Genomic DNA, 7,605 nt, shown 5'->3' on the forward strand with positions numbered 1-7,605 from the left:
ATCCTCTTCTGACTATTATTAATTCCTCATTGTCATTAGGATATGTCCCCAAAACCTTCAAGCCTCTCATCAAAAAACCACAACTTGACCCTGAAGAACTAGTTAATTATAGACCAATCTCAAATCTCCCTTTTCTGTCCAAGATACTAGAAAATGTGGAATCCTCACAATTATATTCCTTCTTAGAGAAAAATGGTATATGTGAGGATTTCCAGTCAGGATTTAGAGCGTATCATAGTACTGAGACTGCTCTCCTTAGAGTTACAAATGATCTGCTCTTAAGAATGACCACAACATTCTTTTGCATAGACTTAAACACTTTGTTGGCATCAATGGAAGTGCATTAGCATGGTTTAAATCGTACTTATACGTATGACCGCCATCAGTTCGTAGCATTGAATGAAGATGTATCATATCGATCACAAGTACAGTATGGAGTACCTCAAGGCTCAGTACTAGGGCCGCTACTCTTCACGCTTTATATGTTACCCTTGGGAGATATCATCAGGAATTATGGTGTTAGCTTTCACTGTTATGCTGATGATACTCAGCTCTATATTTCTTCGCGGCCCAGTGAAACACACCAATTTGAAAAACTAATGGAATGCACAGTCGATATAAAAAATTGGATGACGAGTAATTTCTTACTGCTAAATTCAGAAAAAACTGAGGTGTTAATTATAGGACCTAAAAACTCTGCTTGTAAGAACCTAGAACACTGTCTAAGACTTGATGGTTGCTCTGTCAATTCTTTGTCATCAGTTAGGAACCTAGGTGTGCTATTTGATCGCAATATTTCCTTAGAAAGCCACGTTTCTAGCATTTGTAAAACTGCATTTTTCCATAAAAAAAATATCTCTAAATTACGGCCTATGCTCTCAATGTCAAATGCAGAAATGTTAATCCATGCATTTATGACCTAAATGTTAGATTATTGTAATGCTTTATTGGGTGGTTGTTCTGCACGCTTAGTGAACAAACTACAGCTAGTCCAAAATGCAGCAGCAAGAGTTCTTACTAGAACCAGGAAGTACTGCACTGGCTCCCTATCAAACATCGTATAGATTTTAAAATATTGCTTATTACTTATAAAGCCCTGAATGGTTTTGCACCTCAGTATTTGAATTAGCTCCTTTTACATTATAATCCTCTACGTACGCTACGTTCTCAAAACTCAGGCAATTTGATAATACCTACAATATCAAAATCAACTGCGGGCGGCAAATCCTTTTCCTATTTGGCGCCTAAACTCTGGAATAACCTACCTAACATTGTTCGGGAGGCAGATACATTCTTGCAGTTGAAATCTAGATTAAAGACCCATATCTTTAACCTGGCTTACACATAACATACTAATATGCTTTTAATATCCAAATCCGTAAGGATTTTTAGGCTGCATTAATTAGGTAAACCGGAACCGGAAACACTTCCCATAACACTCTATGTACTTGCTACATCATTACAAAGAATTGCATCTACGCTAATATTAGTCTGTTTCTCTCTTGTTCCGAGGTCACCGTAGCCACCAGATCCAGTCTGTGTCCAGATCAGAGGGTCACTGCAGTCACCCGGATCCAGTACGTATCCAGACCAGATGGTGGATCAGCACCTAGAAAGGACCTCTACATCCCTGAAAGACAACGGAGACCAGGACAACTAGAGCCCCAGATACAAATCCCCTGTAAAGACCTTGTCTCAGAGGAGCACCAAGACAAGACCACAGGAAACAGATGATTCTTCTGCACAATCTGACTTTGCTGCAGCCTGGAATTGAACTACTGGTTTCGTCTAGTCAGAGGAGAACTGGACCCCCAACTGAGCCTGGTTTCTCTCAAGGTTTTTTTTCTCCATTCTGTCACCGATGGAGTTTCGGTTCCTTGCCGCTGTCGCCTCTGGCTTGCTTAGCTGGGGTCACTTCATCTACAGTGATATCATTGACTTGATTGCAAATAAATGCACATACACTATTTAACTGAATAGAGATGACATCACTGAATTCAATGATGAACTGCCTTTAACTATCATTTTGCATTATTGACACACTGTTTTCCTAATGAATGTTGTTCAGTTGCTTTCACACAATGTATTTTGTTTAAAGTGCTATATAAATAAAGGTGAATTGACTTGACTTAAATGAGGTTCATTCAGCAGGCAGTTGTTGGTAAGTTAGCACATTCTGGTATTATATTGTTCCCTCTGACAAATGTTTGTGTAAGTGAGAGAACAGTCCCAGAAAGTCATATTTGAATAAACTAATAAATGTTAAGAAAAAATAACATTTCTTTTGTCTTAGTTTGCACTCTTTTGCTCTTTAGTCTGACCGGCAGTGTAAGGTCGCAGCATTTCTCCCAATTTGTCCCAGCACTTTTTCTGTGGATCGTAACGGTGAACGGTGCACCCATGGCGTATCACGGGCTGAATCAGCCGAAGAGCCTCTCAAAACACACAGCTAGCTGTCTGTCAAGGGTGAGAGCTGCGGTCGGGGCAGAACGGGATCGTACGACTCACACTCCAGCTGGTCTCCAAATCCTGTCCACATTGGCTGCAATCCCCAGACACCACCAATCGCTGTCATGAAACCAGCATCACGTGACCTGCCCGTCCCGCCCCCAGCGTGTTTTGAGCAGTCGTGCAGCGAGTCGTAGAGCCACACAGACTCAGACAGCAGCTTAGGTGAGAGTCTCAGCCGCCTGACACAAACATCTGTCTGTTCAACACAGCCCCGGTGTGATCTGTAAATATTCAATATAATGCTGTTGAATTACACTATTTTTTTTATGAAAAATAGGCCTATAGGCGTGATTTTTAATTGAATGTGTGAGAGAATAAATGCTGGTCGTTTTCAACAGATTCTGTATGATTAAAGAGAGAGTGTTTAGGCTATTTTAAAATATAGCCTAATTAGGATTATATTCAAAATATTATTTGCAAATAGATCAAATGCGTTAATTTACAATGCATTTTAGTTGTCTAGTCTTCAGATTTGTCTCTGTTTATTTATTTCCTTTAAATAAAACAGTCCATTATCTTGGTCAAAACTTGCTTTGGTCCTCTTCTAAAGTAGAAAGGAGATATTCTATTATTTAATAATAATAATAATAATAATAATAATTTATATGAGCAAATCCATGATTTACAGGCTGGACCTCCAGGTGTTTTCCTCAGGTGTGTAACACTCCACTGACTCCAAACATTTTTAATATTTTAACATTTTTAAGTTGAACAATAAAGGCCACATTTGGTGTCAATGTTTGTCTATTAAAATAAAAACTTTATTTGTCATGTCATGCATCTTTTTAGGCAGCAACCATGAAGATTTCCAGTTAATGCACTCAAATTCAGAATGATTTAGATGATAGTAGGATGTATTCTGTTAGTAACTTCCTAATAAAGTAATTATTCAATTTTCTAGCATTAATAATAACTAAATCATTTGCAACTTCATGTCTCCTCATTCACATTCGCTTTAATTAGACATTTTAATCTGGATGGTAAAGCATTAAACACTATACAATATTCTTTAGAGATTACTGGGATATTGTACCTTTGAAAAAATTCTATGTGATATACATGTGCTCATGTTCATTAAAAAACTGTTTAACCAATAAAATACTATTGTCTACCAATTTTGGGGTAAAAAACAAACAAATAAAAAAAAATTATATGTTATATTTAAACAATATTTGTTCATGTAAAGAGTCATTGTCTGGGTTACAAATGAGATTTTAAAAAAAGGAGATTTTGGGCATCCCTGCCTTTTGCCTCATTCTAAGAGAAATCTGGGGGTATACTTTAGTGCCATTTACAAGTCTTACCGAACTATTACACCACTTATAAGAAGTATAAATGGCCCTTTTAAAGAAATCACCAAAGCCACACAAATCCAAAGTCTCAAACATAAATTTGTGGTTAAGAATGTCAAATGCTTTATAAAAATCCACAGAAATTATAAAACTTTCACCATCAATATATTCATTATAATCAATTAAATCTAGAACCAAATGAATATTATTACTAATATGTCTGCCCTTCATAATTGGCAATCATCTATAATTAGTTCTAAGCATTATTTTTATCTTTCTGCAAAAATTAATGGCAAACACCTTAACATCATTATTGAGTAATGTAGTAGGTCTCTATTGTCTATAAGGGTAGTGTTCTTATGAGCTTTTGGTGTCAGACTAATCAATCTCTGACATGATGATGGAGGTAACTTTCCACGTTCTGTAGCAAGTTACAGTTGATGGATATCATTGACTTCCACAGTGGAAAAAATAAATAAAAAATACTATGGAAGTCAATGATGCCCATCAACAGTTCGGATACTAACGTTTTTCAGAATATCTTATTTTGTGTTCAACAGAGTGAAAAAACTCTTACAGTTTTGGAGCAACACAGGGTGAGTAAATGATTACATAATTTTTATTCTGAAAGTGAACTATTCCATCAAGACAAAATAATAATAATAATAATAATAATAATAATAATTATTATTATTATTATTATTATTATTATTATAAGTTTGAAAATGTAAAAATACTGTAAAATTTAAATTTTACAATCTATTTAAATTTTTTAGATCTCATAGTTAGCAGAGGAAGGATCTCCACTTTCTGTCTGTATGATGACAAGCCAAAGTTTCTCTCCCACAGTGTCCGTATGTCCCTCTGGCTTCTTTCCCTCTCTTCACTCCAGCTACAGGCTTCCAGCACCTCATCTGTTTCTCCTCTATCCACCTCTCCACTGTACCTGAAGTCCAGCACAGCCTTCAGTCCTGCAGGAGTCACCCGTCCTCCATCCAGCTCCATTTCCTTAAGCCCCGCCTCTCCGGATAACATCCTTGCCTCTGCCTTTTGACTGACAGCGGTGAGCACCAGTCGGTGAGCCTTGTGGGAGTTGCCTAGGAGTTTTAAACTGCATTCCAGAAGCCCCTCCTCCCTGAGTCATCTCAGTGAGGTAAAGAGGGCGTCACAGTCTGAGGAAAGCACAAAGGGGCGGAGCTCCAGGTCAAAGAGAGGTTCTATAGGAGGAGGTTTTCTGAAAGTGGGAGGGGAATTGGTTGATGTGGGAGGAGTTAGAGTTTTCTCAAACATCTCTCTTTATGCTTGATGAGAAGAATGGAGATGAACAAACATTTCTGCTAAATGAAAAATGTATGAAACGTATCAGCTGGCTTTTTGTATTTATTTATTTTTATTTCCCTCTGGTTTTGTACTAAGACATTAGAAACCTATTAAAAGTGTGGAATAATTCTGTAAATAAACAGTTATCTGAACCAGGGCCGTCGCTAGTGGGGTGAAAGGTGGTGAAGATTATAGGGGCCCACGGCTGAGGGCCGGCCCCCGGGGATCTCAACCAACTGGCTGAGGACAGCTTAAAAAGACACTTAGGACAGTTGACGGGGCACTCATGCACATCGTCATGAAAGCTTATCATGTGCACGTGTTTTTAAGCCTTACCAATTTAAACATTCAAAAGAGTTTAAGGCATTCAAACATGATACAGAAAAACTCAACTGAGTACTTGCATGCCGTGTCCGGTGCACATGCAGAGAGCTGCATCTCACAGACAGCAACACCGAACTGAGCTCTCCATCGCATCTCCAGCACCTCAATGAACAAATACAAACTGCATTTTAAACATGCACAAAGAAAAAGATGTGAAAGAGCCCAATTCAGCACCCACACGCGGTGTTGTGTGCACATAGGGCGTATGCAGAAAGATGTGTCTCAAAGCACTTGAACACTGGATGCAATGTCTCCAAAAGTGACTGCGCTAATTTGCTAGCTGCTGTCGGTGTCCTTAATGTTAATCCAAGAAAATGAAAGAAAGAAAATCACTCACTGCTCTTGAATGAATTACTTTGTAGTTTGACAAGAATTAATCCTCAGTCAAAACAACAATTATTCAACAATTAAAGGTATATGACATTATCAAGATTAATTTGTTCATACACAGTTTACCTTGTGAGTTCTTGCCATATTTTATTACCATTTCCTAAACTACAGCAAATAAACTGATAATGTGAGAAATTTTGAAGGTGTCTGAATACATTTTAGTTTGACTATATTTAATTTTACATTAAAGACTATGCCGTTATATCGGTTTCTGTAACTGGACACCTAGAAACTTGGGAAAAAAAAGTCAACATTGTGTAAATAGCAAAAATAAATAAATAGGACAACACACAAATGAAACAATTTCAAACCAATTTCATTACTGACCCCAGTATTTCTGGTAAAGAAGTGCTGTAGCAAAGAGACGTTGGCTCTGAAGATGAAAAAACAGACAAAATTAAATAAATAAAAAATTGCCACCCATTGCATTTTTTGCTGCATTATTTTTCCTATTATATAACATATATTGCATTATGTGTGTAACAATAATATCTTATAATTATTTTTGTTTCCATGCTTTGAAATGCAAACAAATGTCAGTGTAATTTATTAGTTGAGTCAAATAAATTTGTCAAGGGACTTATAATGTCTTTTTCTGAAAGTCACTTTATATATTTACAGTAGCACACACATGGTCCAACATACTTTATCTTTTACAGAGTTAATAAGTAATTTCCATTGGCAGTAATTTGTAAAAGAAAAGAATAAACGAGGAGGTTTTATTCACTGTCATTGTTCTGTGAGCAGTCAGTCTTTATCGTGCTCATTATATCGGAGGTGACCTCTCTGAAACACAGTCTCTGGAGACACGGGTATGTTTGCACTGCTCTTGAACAGCAATAATGACTGTGCAATGCTCCCCTGACTGCAGTTTAACCTGCTCCAGCTCACCGTTACTCCTGTCGTAAATATCCAAGCTTTACGCGCTTGTCCTGGAAGCAGCTCCTGTGGAAAGAAAGGAAAATACAAATGTCATTGTACAAAAATGATGTTTTAAGTGTGTTTGTGGTTCCTCTCTTGACCCGAGATACAGTCACGTTAGATGACCGCCTGTATGTTTTTATTTGTGCCCAGATGTGTTTGTGACTGATGGACTAATAATAGATATCGCTATGCATGTGACCTGAGAGAAATAAAGAGAAGAACAATATAAGATAACACATGTTTAATCACATGAAAAGACGTCATGTGTGAGTCATTTTCATCTTAAACTCAGGAGGAAAGAGAAAATTAATAGCCTACTAAAATTTTAATAAACTAATTGTAGGGGAGATGGTTGTAAGATGGGCTAGATCTGATTTCTCATATAAGGAACAAGTTAAAAATCACCTGATTCACTTCACACATTAGAAGCTACTTATTCCACATGTGAGGAGGAAGAGAAACCGGAACCGCAGACTTAAGAGGAGAAAACTCAGTTTAATTTGGAAAAGTGTATATAAAGTCATATTTTATTCTTCATTTGTTTTTTTGTTTTGTTTTTGTGATAGCAATCCATGCCTTGTAGTTAAACTCATCAAATTTAAATTATGTTTATTGTGTGTCTGTGTATTTTTCATGAAAGTTGTAAGTGTTAAGGTTTTTAGCTAGTCCATAGCTTCAATACTTTGCGTTAATTGTAACAACAATTAAATAGAGTAAGATAACATTTGTTTAATTAAATTTTTATTTTTTTGTTTTTAATGTTGAATTTTCACATTGTGGAAGA

Source organism: Carassius gibelio, chromosome A7, assembly GCF_023724105.1.
Source record: "Carassius gibelio isolate Cgi1373 ecotype wild population from Czech Republic chromosome A7, carGib1.2-hapl.c, whole genome shotgun sequence".
Taxonomy (NCBI): domain Eukaryota; kingdom Metazoa; phylum Chordata; class Actinopteri; order Cypriniformes; family Cyprinidae; genus Carassius; species Carassius gibelio.